Raw genomic sequence first — 25,039 nt, 5'->3', positions numbered from 1 at the left:
ATGTGCCCCTTTTATTTGTTCTTAAAAATGTGTTAAAATAAAAACAATATATGCTGTTATCTTAAAATAGAAGTGTTATACTTAAGGAACGAGTGACATTTTTGCTATCTGCAATTTAGTCAGCTGCATCAGAAAACATCCTAGGAAGAACTAAAGTAACAACAGATTGATTCGATATTTGACCTTGGGTCAACTATCTTTTGAAGCATATCACCTTAAGGGACACAACCAGACCTTCTGTGATTAAAGGGGCTTTCCTATAAGAAACAGATTTTGCAGTCTTTGGCAGAGATGTCCTCGCTTTGTTTATTAGTCCGATTTATCTGGGAAGTTTATCATTCATATTAGTTTTTATGCTATATTATATTGTGGTTTATATTCTGCTTTTGAATGCCTCTCTAAATGCACAGCAATTTATAAATACTTAAATGGGTTCAGAAAAGGGAAACCAAAGTGATTAAGGGGGCAGAACAGCTCACCTATGAAGAAAGGTTTCAGCATTTGGGACTTTAGTGAAAAGGTGAGCAAGACTTGACATTATAGAAGTTTATAACATTAGGCACTGCATGGATAAAGTGGAAAGAGAAAGGTTTCTCTCTTCCTCTCGTGACACTCGAAGTTGTGGACAACCCATGAAGAAGAATGCTTGAAGATTCAGGACAAATAAAAGAAAGTAATTATTCACACAGTGCATAGCTGAACTTTGGAATTCACTTCCACAGAAGGGAGTGATGGTCACCATGTGGATGGCTATAAAACAGAGAAAGAGACAGATGAATAGTAAGTGCTGTTGATGGTTATAAGCCATGAAGGTGATATTCTGCTGCCACAGTTGGAGGTGATAACGCTTTTGAATATCAGCTGCTGGAAACCACAGGAGGAGAGAGCATGCTTGTTCAGATCCTGCTTGTGACGCGTACTAAGCTTGTAGTTGTTAAGACCCCGAGATCCTCTTCACATGGACTGCTGTAAAGTCAGGCATCTCCTATCCTACATTTGTGTATCTGATTATTCCTGCCTAAGTGAATAACTTTACATATGACCCTACTGAGATTCATTTTGTTTGGGCCTCTTATTCTCTTCAATAAATAAATGAGGCCTGTGTAAAAGCTCCTTTAAGAATACAAGACAGAAATAGGGAGGTAGGGATGTGAATAGGGATTCACAGTCCCCAAAATAATATGCAAACTGAAGCTATCCTTCAAAATTTGCACTTCCCCAAATTGTAATGCAATTCTTCAACCGAGAAATATGAATAAAAACGTGTATAGTAAGGAATGTGTGCATTTAAAAAATCATGTGTCCACAAAAGGAACATGCAAACGTGCATTCTGTTAGGGAAAATTGCATACCACAATGTGTGTTATTAGAATATGCTCAGAATGCTTAGAAATGTTTGTGAGAACTTTTTCCCCCTTAAAAATGCAAACTGATGAAGCACTGTAGTGAATGGAATTTAATATTAGGGTGAAAATGAGAATCTGAGAAAAACTGAAATGGAAAGAATCACCCAGCCCTAGAGAGCATGCAAAACTATCTCTCCTATAATGTGTAGCTTCATTTAATTTTCTGCACATAGGTATTCCCCCTGAGCACTGAGGAAGATAATCTCAGAAAGAACTCAACTAAATTTCCCCTTCCTGTCTGCCAGCTAACCGTCAGGTTTTTAAATCTTTTTTAAAAAAACAAAAAAAAACTATGCCACGAAGATTTAGGCAGTAATAACAGTTTCTCTATTCCGCTGTTAATTTATACCATTGCCTACTTCATCCTAGTTCCTTATTTCCCAATCCCTGAGCCTATCCCTTTAATTTTCCCTTTCTCATTTGGATGCTAAGCCCTGTGATCAAGTTGTAGCACATTGTTAGCCCCAATTAAATTTTGAAATAGTATCAGTCAAATGATCAAAATTACACACCCATGCCAGTCCTTGCCTTATCACATAAGGCTTCTGGCATAGTTTCCCTTTTTCCAATTCCTGAAATAAATTAGTTTAGTTTAATAACATTGGCTTAGGAAGCAATTCTATACACAAAAAGCGGGTACAAAATCCGCTAGTACTGTATATGTTAAGTGGGTATAAAGTTATTCCAGATCCCAGCTCGGTTCAACAGCATGACCACAACTGACTCAGCTGACCTAAGCCCAGCTGAGGGAAAGCAAGACTTTAAAATAGGGTTTGAGTTGTTGTTGTTTAGTCATTAAGTCGTGTCCAACTCTTTGTGACCCCATGGACCAGAGCACGTCAGGCACTCCTATCTTCCACTGCCTCCCACAGTTTGGTCAAACTCATGTTAGTAGCTTCAAGAACACTGTCCAACCATCTTGTCCTCTGTAGTCCCCTTCTCCTTGTGCCCTCCATCTTTCCCAGCATCAGGGTCTTTTCCAGGGAGTCTTCTCCTCTAAAGAGGTGGCCAAAATATTGGAGCCTCAGCTTCGGGATCTGTCCTTCCAGTGAGCACCCAGGGCTAATTTCCTTAAGAATGGATAGGTTTATTCTTCTTGCAGTCCATGGGACTCTCAAGAGTCTCCTCCAGCACCAGGGAGTTACAACTCCCTTTTTTCTGGTTTGATTTACACAATGTTACCAGGTCACATGACTTAGGATCCAGCCTGTCCTGCCTCTCTGTTCCCACTACGCCATGCCCCCTCCCAAGCCTCCTTTTCAGGACTTATCCTGGCCTAAAATCTGCTCAGTTTAGTTTAGCCAGCGAGGTCCTGGATAAATCAGAATTGGGAATATATGCTGGCATATTTCTGGTCAAGTTTTGGATTAAGGAAGAACCTCCCAATTCATCTGGAGATCTACTGGATCCAAATCTCCTCATCCCAGTGGATCTTGTTCCCAGACCATTTTTAGTCATTCAGACTAAATTAGCCTCTACTGTGGCACTCAACTTTTAGAGATTAGGGCAAGACTTTTCCTTATTATTATTTTATTGTTGGAAGAACATTTTAGAAATTTTGTATTGTATGATGTTCCTTTTGCTTAAAGGCTTTTAATTTATTTATCTGTTCGTATTTTGTTGTTGTTAAGTAACTTTGAGGCTTTAAAAAATGAAATGGCTAACAAAAGCATATAACAATAATAATCATCATAATCCACGTCAGATGCTTATTTTAACAGCAATTCAACCTGATGAAATTAAGTTTTGCTACTTAGAAGAAAAATTACCTCATAGCATACCAAACACCTGGCTACAGAAATCTTCTTGGACACACATTCGCATTAATGAATCAACAATGAGAGAATATAGTCTAGAGAGGTCATAATTGTTTGCCAGACATGCAGTCAAAACTATTCTGCACTAAGCAACAAGTCCTAATTGGGTAATTAGATTGTCCAATTTGACAGAGCACCTAACCAAATGCAAACATCTATCAAGTGGCAATTTTATCTTGAAAGGTATTTATAAGGAATAATAACCCCTCTAGCTTACGGAGACGGCTTGTTTTTTTTTCAGGAGGAAGGAAAACTGATCATGACATTTACATTCTGAACTATTGGCATTGTGTCATAAAAGGCAAGCAGTCCTGAAAGATGAATCGTATGCAGTTTTTCTGTCATAGCTATTGATTATCTCTCAACCTATAAAGAGCATGTAAGGTTAAAAAGCATTTAAAGATTTATTACCTGTATTGATTTATCTTTTCTGTTGTGATGAAAGCAAACATAAATCTTCCTTCCACCAAGTAATAGAGTAAACATGGCTGCTTAAAGGAATTAAAAGCAAGCTAAATTTGCAAAATTAACACTCACTAAAATCCTTGATTTCACCACCAAGCCTTTAGAAAATGCTGTGATTATGGCACATGGTTTAAGAAATATTTTAACATCAGAAGATCTCAGACTTTGTGCAAATGCATGTTAAAAAAACAATTCTATGGTGGGGAGGAATCATACAGTTGTTATCTGCATTGAGGATAATGAATGAAAACTCCAAGGCCTGATAAAAATTCTGCAGACCTTTCTAGCTACATTATTGTTATCAGTTAACATGTTCGTAAAATTCTTATTCTCCTGTAGATCAGTCTGAACGTTAGACAAGAAAGCATAAAGAGGCATTAAAAGGAACATGACCCAGAATTTTGGTGATTATGTGTGGCCCAGTTTTGAGATGCCGAGTTAAGGCTTCAGGGAAGGTGACAAACCAGTCTCTGGTTAAAAACCTTTTCTCTGAAGCTCAAGCTACATATTAAATGGAGCTCCATGGTGCTTTTTCTGTTTCTTTTTTAAGAAAAAAACTCAAAGTTAGGCCGAGACATTCTGTACCTGAGCTGAATAAGAGGGGACAGTAGGGCCAGTTTAACTCTTTCTCTTCTCATTTGTCGGCTCAAAATTGCTTTCACACCCCCCCCCCCAATATACAGTGGTACCTCGGGTTACATACACTACAGGTTACATATGCTTCAGGTCCACTAACCCAGAAATAGTGCTTCAGGTTAAGAACTTTGATTCAGGATGAGAACAGAAATTGTGCTCCAGCGGCGCGGCGGCAGCAGGAGGCCCCATTAGCTAAAGTGGTGCTTCAGGTTAAGAACAGTTTCAGGTTAAGTACGGACCTCCAGAACGAATTAAGTACTTAACCTGAGGTACCACTGTAGATGGAAAGATGCAGTAAAGCTATGCAGATCTTGTAAGGGGGTAAACAGCTTGAGGACAGCACTAGAATTGAAAAGATTAAGCAGCAGAAAACATCCTACTTGTGTTCAAATGAATGCAAGGAGACCCTCCACCCCCACCCCCGCAGAAAGACATTTGGTTCACTTTATTTGCAAACTGAGATGGTAGTAATGTGTGTGAAGGTGCTTGGGATGCTGATTTGTGCCCCATCTTCCCTTGGGTGGCGGCTGCAGGGCCAGGGAGAGTCCTGAGATTTCACATATTGAGAGGTGAGTGCAGGATCAAGGTGGGTAGTAAATAGTTTCAGTCAAGGCATGAAGGCTGCCTGAGGTGAGTCACCACTGGGCAGAACCTTGGAGAGTCTGTTAATACTTTCCTGAGAAAAAGTTCCAGTGACTTAAGTGGGATTTACTTTGAAGGGGGGGGTAGTTTAAGGACTGTTTCACACAGGAAGATCAAGATTACAATCATATAATCATTTATAGGATCAGGTTTGCAATCCTATAAACAGCTCTGCATTTAGTGAGATTGATTTCTAACTACACTGACATAGGATTACTCAGGTACAGGTTGTTTCTCAAAGTCATCACCCTGAAGTAACAGCATTTTCATGGCAAACAAGGGGAGCCTATGGAAGTGACGAGTCACTATTCCCATACATTTTCCCTGCTGTTTGAATAGGATTCCCATATTCCTACTCCTTCAATACACAACCTAATTTGCATATCACACTAATTATTTTCAATCAATTTTTACTCTAATTTTCTGGAAGGAAATGCACATTTAAAAGTGCAACACACAAATAGTGGAAAATAAGGCTTCTTTATGCAATTCAGTGCTGAATTTAGGTTGTACTTGAGGTATGTTTTGAACAGCATATTTTTGGCTGGAAATCCAAACCAGCCATTAAAAGAAAATGACAAGAGTGGGGGTTTGTGTGTGTGTGTGTGGTGGTTCTTTTTTTTGGGGGGGGGGGGTTGTTAATGATGGCTAATGACACATTTTAAAACTGTTTAGCAACCCTGATGCTCAAACTGCATATGGTTATTTGTTTCATCTTGTTTAAGAGAAATTCAGTTGGGGACTGTAAAGTTGACTGCAGTAGTGGCACAGAGACAACATTCTCCCATTAGACTATTTTTGCAATTAAAACTGTTTCCTCCAACAAATGTACACCAATTTTCCCCCTGTGGCTAGGAAAGCAAAGCCATTACTCACCACCTTCCCCAGCTCTGCTGCTGTGATCAGCTTCATAGTCCCAACCCACATAGACTGTATTTTGACACTTTTTAAAAAAGAGCTGTGGTGAAATGGCCTCTTTAACTTCTCCACCATCTTTGTGGGAAGAGAAATTGGGGTGGCAGAAGAGAGATTTCACTGAATTTATCAGGGGGGTGGGGATATCAAAACCTTTCCACAGATTATAGAGAATAGACTACTAAATGCAAACTGTAATAGTATGATAAAGCAAACATGAAAATATCCATGTTGCCAGTGGAACATATACACCTATCTGGTTTTTCCCCCCTGGAGGGACACAGGGGTACATATACTCCTAAACATTTTGTGAATCTAAGTTTGGCCTTATTGAGGGGCAGTATTTCAATATGAGTAGGAAAATGAGAGTACCCCTAAACATTTTTTAAAGAAAAAAAGCACTGTTCCTATCTACACATAAAGAGGAAGATGTATTTAACTTCTGTCAGTAATTACAAGATGTAACTGTTTTATTGAATCATCGTATTTTTTTGTTTAAAGAAAAGTAAAAACTCATACGAGCAGGCAAACAAGAGGACAAGAGAAAAATGCCAGGAGTCTGGATAACAACACTGGGCTGCAGTGCAGGGACACCACTTCTCCTTTGGCTAAGTCCCCTGCAAGCAGTCTGAATATAACAACCCTGAACTCATCAGCCCAACCTACAGTATGGAGATATTGATGATGGCATTTATGAGCATTTAAAAGAGAGTCAACAAAACTCACAACAGTACACAGCATTGACTCATTTCTTTTTAACCTCTGCTAAACCATTGGGGAGGAGGAAGAGAGGTCAGAGTAAATTTGAGAGTGATTCGGTGAGGATAATTAATGATAGTTCAGTATTTTTTAACTCTCTCTCTCTCTATATATATATATATTGATAACCCTTAGCTCTTCTTTTCTGTAAACTTAGTATGTCCAAGATGTCTTGCCATCTATAATTTGAAACAATATTACAGTTACAAAATACCATTAATGACCAGGAGGAATGAAAATGAGCTGCTTTTAGTTTATATTTCAAACCACCCTTGATCTTCTGATGAAGGGCAGCATGTTAAACAAACAAACAAACAGGCAAACAACCTGGTCAGCTCAGATGAGCATTTTCTTTCATTCTGTTCATGTCTTTAAAACTTTAAATCCATGGTGGCCCTTGGTAACATATGCATTTACAAACTGACTGTCAACATTTTACATTGATATATGTTAATCCTTATGTTAGTCTTCTCTGTTGTATAGACACATTACAGTATAATTTTAAAGGAAAGCTTTAAATCTCTTTTGATAATTGAGCAACACAAGGCAGTAAAAGGGGGGGGGGAGATAAGAAAGCTGATGAAACTGTACTATATTTTAAATAGGCTCCAGATACCAAATGAAAATATGCACTCTGACTATTTTATTGTTATCGCAATTTTTCTTTAAAGGTATTTTCTTTTCCTAGTCATTCTTTTTTGACTCTGAGAGCTGATAAAGCACTCAATTGAATTTTTGTCTCAATATGTTTCCTGGTAATCTTTTAGAAGATTCAATGAATAGTCTAAATAGCCACTAACTGTTACACATAAGGAATATTTATGGACGAATAGGTTGGATTTTTTCTATAAATGAATTTGGTTTCTCAGGCAGAAACAGGTTTATCACTCACAATTACAATGTCCCTCCAAAGTGAAGTCATTCAAGTGCCCAATATGTTGCAAACATATTGAATAACAGAGCTCTCCTTGGGTTGCTTCCAATGCTAGGCCTGCTCAGAGTAGACCCATTAATCAGCATGATTAAATTTAAAGGAGGCCCACTGATTAATGAACAAAGGTATAACTTTATTACTAAATATAACCCACTGTTTCCCTGTCTGGAACCTAGTTACAGTTACAGTTTGGGGGTAAGAAATTGTATACAACATTGTATAACTAACCTCATACACTTTCCCTCCCTATTCACTTGTAGTTCAAGAACATGGGACACATTTATTTTATTTGCATGAGGAAATTCCCCGCTGAGACTGGAAAACCTGCGGACCTCCAGGCTGCCAAGTCCCACCAGCTTCAGTCTCAGTCAGCATAGCCAAGGGTCAAGAATTATGGGAGCCAACAACATCATGTGGTGGAGAGAGACCCCTGCTGTAGGAAAAAGGCACAATTCAATGTTGTTACTCCAGTCCAGAGATTTGCGTCATGTGTGTTCAGTTGTGGATGGGGAACTTCTGTGTGGAGAGGCTGCATTTTTCATTTCAGTAGAAGAACCAATTCACTATTGCAAGTGAATTCAGCTATCGGTGCAAAAGTAAGGTGTGCTGAATGAGGAGCAGAATGACACAGCAAGATGAAGAACTAGAGTTCAGTCTGATCCAACAACCTGGATGTAACACCAAACCAGTATTCAGGACATGAAATATGCAGCTCTTTTATAACTGGGGAGGAAAGATTACATCACAAGAGTGAGAAACCTCAGGTCCAGGTGTGGAACACTGCCCTCCAGTCTTTTCAGTCAATCAGTTTATTGTACTAGCTGAAGGTCATGACAAAAAAAGAAACACAATCATTTTTAGGCTCAAAATATAAATCAAGGCACCAACTAAAACAAACAGAACCATCAATGTCTCATGACTATAACCAGGGGGGCCTCCACTACTATACAAGTTGTATTTCAGATTTAGACCTCAGAATCCCCCTTACAGTTCATGGCTATTTTGTCCAATTCTTTCTTCCTGAGCTTCCTAGCTGCCCAAGTGAAAAGGGCCATTTTATGTGTCACTAACACATTGGAGTCACTAACCACTGAACATGCTCCATCAGGGGATGATTGCTTCCTTGAACAAACAAGAGTTTTAAAAAAGTGACTCCTTGGGTGCATTCTATATCTGTCTCTCAGAACTCTCTCCAGAAGACAACCTTTTTCTTGAGGCCATAAAGCCACTGGCTCTGCTTTGCACCTTGAGTGTTTTTGCCTGTCTGTAATATGTCCTTGAACTCTAATAAAGCCTCTGGAATGTCTGGGTGGGGGGAAGATATGGGTGTTTAGAAATGAGCCTACAATTCAAATCTAAAAATGTTATTTGTTGCTCCATCCATTTTACCTCTGGCCCTGCCCACAGTGGGGTGCAACTCTCAGAACGTTGTTTAGAAGGGAACATGACCCTTTCCTTGAAAGAGGTTTTCCACTCCTGATTTAAGGCTGAATAAAAGAATTGCCATGGTTTTGTCATTAGATTCACATTTAAAACTAGAAAAATCAATGGCTCACAGCCACTGTTCTGTGGGTCTACCATCCTTGCTTTTTCACAAAGCTCTTGGTCCTGCCTCACTAAATCTTACTTGAAAGTCAAAATTTAAATTAGCTTGTTTAAGATCAGTGTTAAGAGGAGTGAAGCCCACTGCACAACAATCAATAAAGGTTAATGAAGAACAGCAATGTATGGAGTTATCTTGGGAAATTGGGATAACCACAGGGATCAGTGTAAAAGCTGGTCTTATTTAAAATTGTAATTAAATTACATGGAAGAAGGAGTGGAGAATCCAGTAATGAAATTCAAGGATATTATCAAAGCACTAATAGTGTTGTTAGGGTAAAGAGATACAAACAAAGAAAACATCTTTGCCTTGAGTGGCTTAGAGATTAAAAGATACCATGAAGATCCTTTGGGAATGCACTTGAAAGACCCAAATATAGTAGTAACTTGGAAATGAGGGAAGGATGCTGTTATAAAAAGATGCATTTGGATCTGTAAACGTGGCTTTTGACAACAGGCAGCCCCAGAGGGAGACTGTCCTACACTGTGTTTCATCTGAAAATTGTTTTACTGGAAAAGTTACAACATTCATGAAAGGGTAGCTAACCTATGCTTCTCCAGATCTTGCAACACTCCAGCTTCCATCAGCCCCACCAAGCATGGTCAGTGGTCAAGGGGATGGGAGAAGTTGTAGTCCAGAAACATCAGGAGGGTCATTGTTGCCCCACCCCTTTGGACATTCATCTCGCATAGTGACATAGATGTGGTTTGCATTGTTTTGCATCTTCAGAGATGACATTAATATAGGGAAATAATCATATGTGAATCAGTGTAAGCTTATTGCCCAAGCAGGCACATTATGTGACCCATGAGAGCAGAAAATAACCGGACTGTACAATGGTGATGGGATAAAATCAGGCCAAATCTTTATTGACAGCAGCGGGCAATGCAAGGGTTGGCATGGCATTGGGTCCCAGGATCAGTTCGTCATTCCACAAGCCCATGTTGATGGAATGGATCTAGTGGGTTTGGATCCATTGTCAGCCATTGTTGAATCTTGCCGTAGTGCAAGCCAAGCAAGCAAGGTCTCACTGGGAGACCAGGGTGCATATTCCAAGCAGGCAGATACAGAACCCACACTTGGGTTTGCCATGGTCAATCCTCCCCTCAGGCTCCTTATAGGAGCCCCCCTATACTATGTTGATCCTGACCAATGCCATTTCCGCCCTCATTCAGTGGTCTTAAATCCATAATTTCACTGAGGGAAAGGCAAAAAACCAACAACCCAAGCATGTGCTAATCAGGTTGAAAGAGAGAATTCCTTTCCAGTGCTCCAAAATTGCTAGGTGAAGGCTCTAACCCAAGGGTGGGTGGATGGGCGGGAAGCTCTCAAAGCAAAATGGCTGTGAGCTCCAGGGGAAGCAGCCTTATATATGCTTCCCCTCCCTTCTTCAGCTAGGGCTTATGGGACAGCTTTTCCCCATGAGCCCCTTACACAGAGAAGATACTAGGCAAAACCTTGCCCAGTATTTTGTTGCAATCTATGGGCCACAGAACGGGGTCTGTATTATTTCTGACAGGGAAATCACAAGGCCTGCATCCTTTAGGCAGGTAGCAAAGGATTTTCTACCAGGCTTGCGAGCTCACGCAGCCCCATACTGTCAGATTGTTCCCCAAGTGACCCTCTGATTTCCATTTTTTAATTTTGTGTCATAATACTGTTGTTGTTGTTTAAAAAACAACAACAAAAACAACGAACAACAGTAATAAGAGTATCTCTAGTTATAATTCTAAGTATACCTGTACAGTTTTACTTCTGACCAAAACTACATAGGACCATACTCTATGGATTTCATCCTTGCCTCCACACCAACCTTGCTTTCTTTTTCTATATGCTGTCTTGAAAAGAGCACATTCTTAAGACTCTGTGTTTAAGATGGTCTATATCCCTGATGCAATTACATATTTACATACCCTGGAGTTTCACTGCAGTAAAATGTAGGAAAGGGCATTACCTCCTAAGGCCAAGCATCTGAGGAATTTAAACAGAAGAGGTCGTAATAATAGAAAAAATAATAACTCCAGGGGGCATTCACACATGCCTAGAGGTATACCTTTCATAGGAGAAGATTTGGTAGACCAGCTACAGGCCATTTTTGTATGAATATGTTCCCATTTCTGCAGAGTATAGCTAGTAAAGGGAAGAGATAGTAGCAGTAGTACACATACACACCACCTTTCCTTTCAAGAACAAATACCAAGATGCTTCACAAACAAATAAGGACTGGCAGCAAAATAACAAGAATAAAGCCAATTCTAAAAATACAGCAACCCATAATTAAAATGTGTAGTAAAACTACATCAGAACATTAAAACATCCATAATTAAAGTATATGATAAACAAGCCCACTAAAACAGCATAACAATCAAAACAACAGGTCTCAAAACAACTGCATCATTTGTAAATCGAGCGGAGAAAATACTGAACCATTTTAAAATATGAGTAATAATTACATCTACTGTACTGCAATTTTATGTGTTTGCAGATAATTGGCAGGAGCCTGTTGACTTTTACTTTTATAGATATGCATCATTACACTATATCTTTAAATCTTGTTGAAAACATTAAGATCTGCTTCAATAATTTAAGATAGTAGATTGGATTCACTTAAGTCTCATTGATTTCATTGGGTCTGCTGTACGACTGACCTCATCTCAATCCATCCCATTATGTATAGTAAGGAAGATATGTGAGTTGGGTTTATTAGGCAGGGCTTTATGCATTTCTGTTTTGCTATTTTGTTCTTCCTAGAGGAAGAATAGATTTCTCATGTGCTTATGGTAAACAATGACTCAACTCAGGATAGATAGCATTTGACCACAATATTGTTCCCACTGTGTGCATTATTTTGAAGCAAAAGCCAAGTTTCCTTAATATCCTCACTGCAGGCATCAATCCATTGGATGAAAGTTCCATTTGAAATTAACATATCTAAGAATGGGTGCTGATCTCTGCTTACTTTCAAAATGTTCTGCAATGTTCTCTTAGTCATTTAAAAGTGGGAGAATGAAGAAGCTGTTCCATGCTATTCTGGCTGAAACTACAGAGTGGCCAATGTAATGGAAGCTCTTAAATTTGTGTGAAGGAAACATTTCACTGTAGTTATTTTAGAAGTGTGATTAAATAACAAATCCATTCAAAATGTGCATTGGTTCATAAATGCATTCTTTTCACCTGACAACTGCAGCAGCAAGCATGTGAGAGTGGGCTATCACTTCTGATAGAACTTCTTTGTATCATCTCACAAACAATGCTTCAGTTTCTCAAGTCACTCATTCAGCCTACATTCCTCAAGGGCTGATTCACACATTCGTGTTCATTGCTTGATTGCTACACCAAATGATGGTTTGCATATGTGAATGAGACATCAGAGAACTAACACCACTTATAAAACCCTCATGTCTCCTTGGATAGAATGCCTTTTGATTGTCCCTGCACATGAAGGAGGATAAGAGACAAATAATAAGGTGAAGAGTCACAGCTTCATTAACCATAGCAAAGCAAGTAACCAGGGCTGATTCATTCAGTTGAAATTGGAAGCTTAGCTGTGGGAGGCTGGGGGTGACGTATCCTAAACTGCCTTTGTGGGTGACGTCAGGAAATGAATTAGTTCATGCCTTTCCCATTTCATTCACCCAAAGGTGAGCCAACTGATTGTCCTACTTAACCCCCATCTAACATTCAGAAGAATGAAGCCTCCAGGCCCCATGGATGCTCCCCTTACCAATGTCTTGAGAAATTGCAAAGTAGGTTAGAAAAAAAAAATCCTTCTCTATTCAGATGCCTCAGGGTTCTCACTAGGGCAATCTATTCTATTCCCCACCTGCCCAGATTGCCTGCTAGCCAACTGTGACCAAGAAATATGAGAAGATTACAGGAATAGGTGAGTATAGAGAAGGTAGAAAAAGGTACTTGGTCCCCTTTTGCACATGATGGATTGCTCCATTGCTTGCGAAGTTGCTCCATTGCAAGGGATAGGTTAATGGGTTGCTGCACTAAGCTGAAGAGACCAGGTCAGTGGGAGGAGCTGCTTTATAAGGCGCACCACTCCTAACCACCAAAAGAAGTAGGCCAAATATCCAGTATAGAAGCCTTTTGGGAGAGCAGAGCGATGAAACCAACTCCAGTTCAAGCCAGGGGAGCATGCTTGTGTGAGAAGCTTGTGCATCAGCTTCTGGCCATTAACAAGTATAAATCAGAAGATGGAACATGAACGAGGGCTCATTTCCACTTCCACTTGTGCTTTGCTCAGAAAGCACAAGTCTGAGCAGTTTTCTGCTTGTCCCATGCCTTCTAAGCACAGCTCCAAGAGGTCTGGCCCACTGCTTTCTGCAGAAAAACCTACTCCTTAACATTGAATCTTAGCAAATTTCAGTCTGTGGGAAACCTGATTGACATTTGCTCCAGTTCAACAGTAAAAATTGGGTTTTCCCAGGGGGAAGCAATGGGAAAAGTGGAAGCTGGATGAGCCCCGAGTGAATTTCCTGAAGTTCAGAGTAAATTCCAAGGAAAGATAAATGAATGGGTGATCATGCACATGTCAATCAACCTTCTGTTAGGCGGCATGTCTATCTTGGGTAGTATATCTAGCGTTGCCTTTTGTAGCTGCATGTCCCAGCAAAATATGGTTATGAAAGCCATTAATCTCATAAGATACCTGCAGGAGTGTCAGTCTGTGTAATGCATTTTATATTATCATCTGGTCGGCATCCACTTCTGCATATGGGCCTGCTCTATAATAAACACTCAAATGTTACTCATTAATCATTTCCATTACTATGAATAAATCAAACGTCACCTTAATGGAGTGCTAGCAGACATTTTAATATTGGAGCTAAGAATATCTATTTTCCTTATTTTAATTAGTTGGCACTTTCAATCCAACAGTGTATTTGTACTAAACAAAATTGGATGCACTTAACAATTAATATCCTGCACCGTAAGATTTTGCTCAAATGCTGTGTTTGTTTCCTTCGCTTTCCCTCCCTCTCATCTTTTTTTCTCCCCTCCCTAGTGAAATGCTGAATTCTAAATGGCCATCTGTCTAAAGTGTTTGGGTTGTAGATAAAGCTGATTTATTTACAAGACACATTTTGGCAAGCATTCTTAGATCTCACCTAGGGTCTCTGGAAAACTGGGAGCTGCTTCGTAATTCACAGCCATCAAGTAGAAGTGCTTTACATTGCCTTGTTTGTCTGCACAGGGTCTATAAAATATTTAGACTCGATGGTGGGACCTGAAGAAACAGTTTTGTCACATCGATTTTGGCACTTTTGTTGTACTTGGCCAAGGCAAATGGTCCAAATATTTTTCCTTACCTGTCAACCCCCCTAGCAATGCACTCTTTGCAACAGCTACTAAATAAAAGGCAAGCACAAAAGCAGACTGAAACAATCACACTGAGCATCTTGTGCAAGCCAACATACAGTGTTTTCTGGTTCCAGTTAGGAAACTGAATGCTGAGCACAACACAGAAAGAATCTATCTGCCAGTGGGCAAAATCAACTGAAAATATGCAGTATTTGAAGCAGTCTTGAACTGCAACCTGTCCTCCAAAGGAATTTCACTGAAGTTAGAGCAGACTTGAATTGTAACACAAACTTCTCTGGAGAGATACCTGCATGGTGGCATAACCTCACGATGGCTGCAAGATCATATTAAAATATGGTATTGAGTAAAATTGCACACACTCCCTAAAGTTCACTTTGGATCCAGTCAGAAGTCATCCTTCGATAAAATAGGGGGAAAGCTCAGCAGGTTTACCATGCCAATCTGAATCAAATTCAGGTGCTAATTTGACACCATTTAGTGTGCTTTTTGCAATCCATTTCAGAAACTGTAGCATGCAAGACTCTTAAATCTGCAATTATAAATTTTCCTGGGGGGTTGCTACATCAACTGTTATTGTTGTTGTTATATTCTGAACATGGTTACATGAGACCCTTTGGATTAGGATACGTGGGAAACTTTGAAATTGATTGGCGGTCAGGTCTAGCTAACATTCCTCACTAATGATCAAAATGTGCAATTATTTTGTTTCATTGTGTAGTTCAGTTGTTTCTTTTATCATTGCCTCCTGTCATGTCCTTTGGACCCTTCCCAAACCTGGCCACATACAGGCAAGAAAAGCCAGTTCGGGCCAATCACCATGTGCTCTGGAATGTGATGATCCATTTTATGCAGATGCTAGATCAGGACAGAGGTGCAAACACACATGGAGAATGCACAGCCATGCATGGGAGTGGTACTGAAGCTTGCAATGACCTGGCTTTGAATCCTGGGCAGATGACCTTTCTCCCCTGGCAACAAGGCTTGAGTCAAATTCCACTCACTGGTTTCTGAGCTACGTATATTCATTTACAAGGATGGGTTATAAGAATTCAAATTCCATCCTTGAGAGTGCTGAGAGATTTGATTTATAGGCTTCAAACCAAATAAGATGTATTCACACACACACCCAGGCTCAACTTGAAAAAAGCTCACTCTACCACATACCTGACTGTAGACATTTCTCCCCTGCTTGCCATTTCTTTATGTAGATCTTCTGACTTTTACTTCACTGCTTTCAATGTGACCAACTGGAATGAGCAGCTAGGTAAAAATTCAGACACTTCTGCACTTGGGTGGCTTCCTCAATATCTTTTCCGTCCTCTTCACACTGAGGTGCACTGTATTGTGAGGATATGTGTTGAACAGAGCTGCTGGAGTCTGCAGGCGGAAATCAACTAAGTCCTAGGCAGAGTAGACCCATTGAAATGAATGAACTCAGTCATGTCCATTAACAACAATGAGTCTTCTCTGAGTAGGAGTAGCACTGAATTCCACCTTGAATTTGGAAGGAGTATCTCCTAAACCAGCAGTGGCTTGGGCCTTCCAATAATTGACTACAAAACTCTCATCTGCCTTGACTATTAGCCATGGTGGCTGGGGCTGATAGGAGTTGTAGATGAGGAACGTATGGAGGGCTGATTTCCCCACCCGTGTCCTAAATTCTTGAAAGGCTGCTTATCTTCCTCCCATTTCAAAATTGAGTTGTGCAATATTGAGTAGTGTATAGGAATACATGGTTACTCAGAAGCAAGTCCCATGGAGTTAATTGAGACTTACTCCCAGATAAATATGTATAGAACTTTAGCCTCAGGCCAATATCTTATGTACATTTATGTGTGTAAGCTCTACTAAATAGAGAAGGCTTATTTCTGAATACTGATGTATATGTTTGGGCTGCATGTGTGACTTCTAATGAAAAAATACGGGTGATAGGGATAAGAAGCTGACACTTGTGTGCTCTTGATCCAGCATTCCTTTTGCCATTTGACAGGGAGGTAGGAGAGAGGAGGATTAAAGGTCCTCATTAAGCCTGTCACTAGTGGTGGGTAGAGAGGACCACTGATCACTGCTGTTAATGTTGGTAGACATATAAAAACTGCTGCTGATTCCAGAAGTTAAAAGTAATCCAGAGATAGCAATGCTTGCAAATTATATCCCTAATAATATATTCCACTTTCATTTCCCCCCTTTCCTTTTGTGTCGTGAATTGTAAAATATCAGCACTTTATTTTGAGGTCACACAAGTCAAGGCTAGAAGAAGAGGAGAGGCTTCCAGCAGGGATGATGGGTCAATCAGATATGTCTCTGCTCAGCATGGGGCTTCTGCTGCAGCCAAGGTAAACCAAGACTGACTTGGAATTTTCCCAACAATCTAATGGTCTTATACCACAGTGGCAGGCTATTATCTTTCACTGTGATCTCTTTTTTCTTTTTCTTTTTCTTTTTCTGAATGTAGGAACTTCAGCTAGTAAGAAACTGTTTAAAGGTTCCACACTGTTAGCACATCAGTAGCAGCTTCTGAGACAAGAAAGGTGTTAATTTATAATTTATATACATGTGTGTGAGTTAGTGGAGGTGCATCATTAATAGTGTCTTTTTATAAAAAGCTGGAATTTAGTGGTTTTAATCATTTCAAATCGCAACACTGACCACAATCCCTAAAATATATTATTAGAATAGTTTATGGCAATTTGAAGCATACATGGTGCGTTTATTATATTTTTGTTCTGTTCTTCAACCAAGAAACTCAAGAAAGCATACATGTGATCTCTCTCTCTCTGCCCCTCCCCATCTCTCTCCTGCTTTGAAACCTGTAAGAGGGGTGGGGTGGGGTGGGGAGAGGAGAGGAGAGGTCCCAGTCATCTAGGGAGAAATGGAATTTGATTCTTGGAAACATTAATGGATGATGACATACAGGAAAAAATTATTCATTATTTCATTTCTATCCCATCTCCTCTCCAAGGTGCTCTAGGTAGTAAATGGGGTTCTCCTCCTCTGCATGACAATCCTGTAGAGTAGGCTGAGGGATTGTGACGGGCCCAAGTTGCCCAGTGAGCTTCATGACTAGTAGGATTTGAACCCTGGTCTTTCAAGGCTCTAACCACTAAACCACATTGACCTGAGCTCTATGCAGGCTGAGGAGCAGCTGTAAGCTGTGTTAAATGAAGAAATCCCACAATGGTGCATCTACAGATTCAGATTTTTCCATGAGAGATGGAATGTCATGCTATTCCATGCCACATAGCAGCCAATTAGGGCTCAAATAGAGCCATTGTGATTCATGGGGGACCTTGTTTATAAGTTAAACTGATAAGATTTTCTGTGACACTCAAGGATTAGAATTATTTCAATTTAATGGAGAGATCTGACATTAAACCTGACCTTAAAAATTAGAGATATGTGTATCTCTTTCCCATGAGATAATGGGGAGAACTTTAGATCTATCCCATTTCTTCTTTAAGTAACTTCCACTTTATGAGATGTCAGCTGATGGGAAGGGGTTTCAGGTCAGGTCAACTGGCTCCTTCTCAAATCTCTGGCTCCTCCCAGGTTTGTTCTCCTTGACCTTCCCTTCCCTTCTCCTTTGGATTCAACTACTTTGCTACAAATGTTCCCTACCCACCCCCCTTGTCTTCCCATAGAGGCTGGGAAGGAAACATACAACATCAAAAGAAAGCTCTTTAGATTGTAATGGGATGGCACTTCTTTGTACTTCCCTATCCTAATCCCCAGAGTACTGACAATGTGCCATCACAGCTGGGTGAGAATGCTGATATCCCATGCCTGCCCTCACAGCAACTGGGCCATCTTTCTCCTCTCTGCTGTTTTTATGTGGCACACCTTCACAGACTTTGGGTGGAGAGCTGATTCCCTGAGTTCAACAACAACCCAAAAATTAGCAATGCAGCCATGTTTTGAAATAACAAACTTTGCAGCTATTAAAGGTCTCTGTTGCAATTAGGGATGGGCAAATCTCATTTTTGCGACGTTGTCAGAAGACCCCTATTCCCCTCAGTTCCCAGAGCTCACTGTGAAGAGGGATTGGCTGTAAAATCACTCTGAGCACTGTGGCTCTGTGAGGGGAATGGGGGTCTCCAAACAACCCTCAGTGCTCTTAAACTATACCTCCCAGGATTCTTTATGATAGTAAGGATGAGGCGTTACACAAAAACACTGCCTTGGGATTGAGGAAAAAGGTGTGTACTTCTGTCTTTATATGTCTGCTGCAAAAAACTTTCCCATAACTGCTGGATTCTCCTAGCAGAACAAACAAACTGATAGATGTTTCTTGGAGCTCTTATTTGTTTTTCAGATTTGAAGAGCATCATGTTTGACACATGGGAGATTTTGCATGCCTATGCTAGTTAGTAAATGAAGGGGTTAAGGACCACAGAGCTGTAAATTTCTAGAGAAGGCTTGGCTAGGTCATGCCCATTCACCTTTGGGGAGGGAGGAAGTTCGGCTTGTTTCCTGCTCCTCTCTCTCTCTCTCTCTCTCTCTCTCTCTGAACCACATAATTGACTGGGCTCACAAGGCTGGAAATCCCAAGCCAAAGCTCCATGTTTGAAGATACTTTTGGTATTTTGTGCTCAAGAAGTTTTTATCTGTGTTGTTTCTGCAGAAACGCTGAATGATGTATATGTGAGACCTCTAATTACAGTAAGGAAACCATTTAAACTTAGATTTGTGGTCTATTCAGTGTGAAAGGGATAGAAGCACTGAAAACACATTGTGAGTGCTTAATAATGGGACACTTAAAGTTCTAACAAGCTATATCTCCTGTGCTTTGCAAACACTGCATATATTCTTTTGCGACTCGTTTGGTCAGAGAGTGGGTCAAGACCCACCATTTTTTAATTCAGGCAGTTAGCCTTTTTTTTTTTTTTTTGCCTTTGTAGTTTCCCACACATGTGGGACTTTAGGATTAATTAGTATTCCTCAGTTATTTCCCAACAGGAAGGCTTCCATTTTTAGCAAGTACTCCCAAAGAGGACAGAGCAGCTTAATAATGAAAAGGAGTATAATGACCTACAGAGTGTTAAACTTTAAACATTGCCAAGCAGAATATTAAAAAAGTTAAATTTACCTATTAAATAAAAGGTGGGAATTAGAAAGATTCTGATGTCTGACCATACGGGCAAGATTTTTCACACCCGTTCACCCCGCCCTTCATAAAGATTGAAGATGGTATTAGGCTACTGGGAGCATTTTTCACACCAAACTGAAGAAACCTAATTAAATCAAACAAGTCCTGGCTATTTAAAGGTTTGATGTGCATACAGAGATATTGTAAAACCCCGGATATAGCAGCATTGATCTGCCTTTACCATCACCCATTTACATGTCATTGTAGCTCAGTTTGAGTTTACAGCCTCTTTTTAATAGCTCCATCCGTTGCTTTACCACAAAGGCACTTTCATTTTGTCACTCTGTTAATTGCAGAATTTACAACATTTTGAGCTGAGTGAGAAGAAGGTGAGGCATGGATCCAGTGAGACATTTAAATAGATAATCTGAAAATGCAATACTTTTTTGTTCCTTTCCTCTGATTAAGAGGGAAGGATTGTATCCTTCTCGGTCCACTGAAAAATTCATGCCACTGCTGCAGCAGTGCCACGACCTCAGTGTCATCGTATGTGGCATTATACAGGCAATATGAGTTTACCTGCATCATCACACCTTCACAAGAGTAAAAGGTCCATGCACTAAGCAAAGCAGATCAGAGATTAGCAGGCAGAATGGGGGCAATCCTGTATATAACAGATATTCCATTCTATAAGTGCCTGGCTTGCAATGCAACTGGTTTCTTTCATGTAAACCTATATGCCTAAAGGAGTAAGTATTTGTTATAATGAATTGTACTTACAGGCAGGATGAATGTAATTCATTGCTTCAAAATGTTCATTGCTGAAGCTGCAAAGGTGCAAGCTATCTCATGTAGTACTGCACAAGTGATCTGCTTATGGATTAAGCATGAGAAACACCAGTCACTTCAACATGAGCAAGCGACCTTGTTCATTAACCTTCTAAATATGCTAATGTGCCAACCATAGATACGGGTCTTTATTCTAGCACTCTGGGAATACAGAATACCTTAGGATTTTCTGAAAGTGAGAAGAGGTTGCTTTCGAGAGTGTTTCTGTCAAGTGAAGTGTTATGAAGTTATTCCAGCAACTTCTGCAGTTCCAATATTACCCACCCATACCATTAAGTGGGGACGCGGGTGGCGCTGTGGGTAAAAGCCTCAGCGCCTAGGGCTTGCCGATCGAAAGGTCGGCAGTTCGAATCCCTGCGGCGGGGTGCGCTCCCGTTGTTCGGTCCCAGCACCTGCCAACCTAGCAGTTCAAAAGTACTCCCGGGTGCAAGTAGATAAATAGGGACCGCTTACTAGCGGGAAGGTAAACAGCGTTTCCGTGTGCAGCTCTGGCTTGCCAGAGCAGCGATGTCACGCTGGCCACGTGACCCGGAAATGTCTTCAGACAGCGCTGGCCCTTGGCCTCCTTGAGTGAGATGGGCGCACAACCCTAGAGTCTGTCAAGACTGGCCCGTACGGGCAGGGGTACCTTTACCTTTATCATTAAGTAGACTTTTGTCAGTGGGCTCTGTTAAGCTGTGGTGAACATATCAGACGACACAGCGATTCTTCAAACAGCTCTTGTTTATTCACAGGCCAGAACAGAACTGAACTGAAGGGTTCAGCCAGCCTGCTTATATAGAGCTCCACTAGAACACAACAGTAAGCATTTTCTGTAAGTATCTAATCACTGAACGTCACTTTCAATCCCTTATATGCATATGTGGACCTGAGTGAAAACTATCTACAGTATCCCCTGCTGGCCCAGGGTGAGAACTTCAGTACATAACAGGCTCGTCCCCACTTCTGCTTCAAAAGTATGGTTCTGAGAAGTTTACCACTTGTCCCTTTGCCTTCTAGGCCTAGGTACAAGCACTTTTCTGTTTGCCCCACAACTTTCCACAGGAAAACCCACTTTTTAGCACTGAAGTGTCAATCTGTGGAAAACCTGATTGATATTTGTTCCAATTAAGCAGTAAATATCTTTTTTCCCTGTAGGAAAGCAGTAGGACAAGTGGAAGTCGGGATGAGTCCTGTGTAGTAAAGCACTTCAGCTGCATTGCTCAGAGATTCCATGTTTCATTCACCATTGCTTTTTCAGTTCCTTATGCTGCAAACATTTCCTTGATTCTTTGGCCCCATCATTCTTGCTCCACATCTGCTTTACATATTTGGACATATGACATCATTTCCTCTCTCTGGCTTGTTTCCCCATTTTGACTTGTTTCCCCGTTAGGTGGCTTGTTTCCCCGTTAGGTGGCTCATCTCACCTCACTGTCTAAGAAAGACCTGGAACTTTTAATGCCTTTTCCTGATTCTTCTGTAGATGCAGTGCACAACAGGTAGCACACCACTTTGTCAACAGATTTAAGAGTCATAGAAAGCTGTCTTACAGAGTCAGACCATTGGTCCATTGAGTGCAGTATTGTCTATGATGACCAGCAGTGGCACTCCAGAATTTCAGATCTGGGTCTCTTCCAGCCCTACCTGTGGATGCTAGAGTTTGAATCTGGGACTTACATTAAGCAAAGCACTGACAGATGCTCTACCTCAATGTGATATATCTCATAAATGCTACCTGGATGCATGAAAACTTAATTCACTCTAGACATTAATTTTCCAAACAAAACAATGGAAATCTCAAAGGGGCTAGCTGCAGGTTGCTTTAGATGTGTCAGTCAAAGCAACTTAGATCGGTGGGACTTACTTCCAGGTAATTGTATAAAGAATCACAGCCTTAATCAAGCCCTCATCTCTGTTAGGTTACCGTGTGGCATTCATGCCTCGCAAACTAATGTGATGCAGAAAATACAATGGCATACAATTTCTGAGGTCTGCATCAGTTTAAATGTCAGATACAAATTATGAGGTGAGCAAACAATTTTTTTTTGGGGGGGGGGGCAGGAAGGAGCCCAGAACAACCTTTTCTTTCCAAATAAGACTCTTTAGCATAGAACACCCTTTGCTGTACAAACAGAATAATCACTTATTATTCTTTTCTTCAAGAAATTACACAAGTAGGTCCTTCTATTTTTCTGGCACTGTGATGAGTAATTAAGATAACATCACAGCTCTTCCACTGAATTTACATATTAAAATGCACTATTACTCAGATGCCAAATAATGTTATTAGTGCCAAATATCAGTAATTTAGACATATAATTAAATCATTTCTATTGCAATATTTATCCAGAATGCTGAGTGCTTTTTGAAAGCCTTGGGGAATCTAGGACACAAGTCTCATCTGCATACAATAGAATGGAAACAATTTTCAGCTTCTCTAATAAATCATTATTCAAGTTGTAAATAGAGACATTTTAAAAAAGAAAAGGATTGAATATGGCACTAGGTTTGTTTGTTTGTTTTGAAACAGGCAGGTTTCTCTTAAAAATTATGTGAGGTTAGAATAATGAATACCATTTTTAAAATGGCAGCATTAAGCTAGTGAGGACAATCAAAATGTCTAGTTATGTTGTACCTAGGTAGGTGGGGGTAGGGAGAGAGAGAGAGAGAGAGAGAGAATTTGCTGATTGCAGAATTTCAATGTGGTTTTAACTGCAAGTATATTTTGCGAAATGTTCCAGATGTCAGCTAGTTAGTGTTCAATGAAATTTGCCTATGTTTAACCTTCCCTATGATCTGAAAATGCCCCCTGCACTTCCAGATACATAGACCCAATTATCATTGCACAGTGACTAAGGGACGGTGCTCTGCACACACTCAGAGACACTTACCTCTATTAATTCTTCACTAGTTCTGACATTAAACCCCAATGTTGTTGTTGTTGTTTAGTCGTTTAGTCATGTCCGACTCTTCTTGACCCCATGGACCAGAGCACGCCAGGCACTCCTGTCTTCCACTGCCTCCTGCAGTTTGGTCAGACTCATGTTTGTGGCTTCGAGAACACTGTCCAACCATCTCGTCCTCTGTCGTCCCCTTCTCCTTGTGCCCTCCATCTTTCCCAACATCAGGGTCTTTTCCAGGGAGTCTTCTCTTCTCAAAACCCCAATACAGGAAACAATTCAAGCTTCAATTGAAATTCAAGTTTCAATTTAAATGGTGGAAATAATTTTGAAAGAGAAATAGTAGAAATAGTCTTCATAGTTTTTTCTGCAACTGACTAATATAGTCCCCACTTTGGAAATGCATAAAATGCTGTCATGGTTGCAAAGAATGCTAATTTTATGCCGATTAATACTAAAAATTGCTATTTTCCCCTTACAACTGCCTTTTAAAATGGAAATGTCCTAACAATCCAAATGTTCAAAATAACATCTCAAACATCAGTGTATCTGTAGTGCAGTCTAATGCACACAATCCCAGTAGTTTACATACTGCACAAAATCCCAGTGGTAACTTTACTGTCTTTGAAGAAGGAATGTTTATTTCTCATATATCCCACTGTGGTTGAAACATACAACCTGTATGTCTGAGAACCCAAATAAATGGTAAAATGAACAGACCACTCATTTATTGATTATTCTTGGGTCATGCAGGTTATGAGGAAAACCATGCTGGATTGTCTTAATCTATTACAGATTGTTCAACAAAACATATAATGGTATCAGCGTCAGAGGAACTGCTCCTATAAGGGACATACCAATGCAGTTTTGCACACCATATTTTAGAGAGTGAGGAATTATAAACACATTATTCAATTTGCACAGGATTCAAAAATCTGCTTGATCAGTTAGACATTGGCTGGCTACGAATTCCTAGCTTTGTTATAGTGTGTTATTGGAAATTGTGGTTTGAATCTATTGGGAGGAGTTTTTTTTAATTTAAATATGGGGATTTCATTATATCATGTTCATAGATCCATTTCAACTGGGGTTTATGCCTTTCAAATGTTTTTAGGGTAGGGGCTTATTAGTTTGTGCTTTGTTATACCGTATTTTTCACTCTATTGGACGCAGTTTTCCCCCTCCAAAAATTGAGGGGAAATGTGTGTGCGTCCTATGGAGTGAATGCAGGCTTGTGCCATAGCCGCACGCAACCCCTCCGGCAAGGAGAGGCTGCATGGGGCTAAAGGGGAAGCCAAAACAGCGAGTGGGATCCATCCCGCTCGCTGCCTTGGCTTGTTCCATAGCTGCGCACAACCCCTCTGGCAGGGAGAGGTTGTGTGCAGCCTGTACGCTGCTCTTTGGGGCTGGGGGGGGATTTTTTTTTTCTTGATTTCCCCCCCTAAAAACTGGGTGCGCCCTATGGTCCGGTACGCCCTATGGTGCGAAAAATACGGTATATTTTGTGTTCCCATGCTGTATCTTTGGATGTAGGGTGGTATACAAATTTAACAAATAAACAAATTAAATTACAAAGCAACCTCCTAACAAACACTGAAGTGAGCCAGTAGGTATATGATGATGGTTTTGCTACGGATCTCCCTTGTTTGTAGGATTGCTCTGTGAGGGTGAGGTCCCTTTAAATTTTGGCCTAGAAGCAATTGTCAGACAGATA

The sequence above is a fragment of the Podarcis tiliguerta genome (assembly GCF_965153285.1).
Source record: "Podarcis tiliguerta genome assembly, chromosome: 7".
NCBI classification, from domain to species: Eukaryota; Metazoa; Chordata; class Lepidosauria; order Squamata; family Lacertidae; genus Podarcis; species Podarcis tiliguerta.
Note: the sequence above shows the minus strand (reverse complement) of the source record.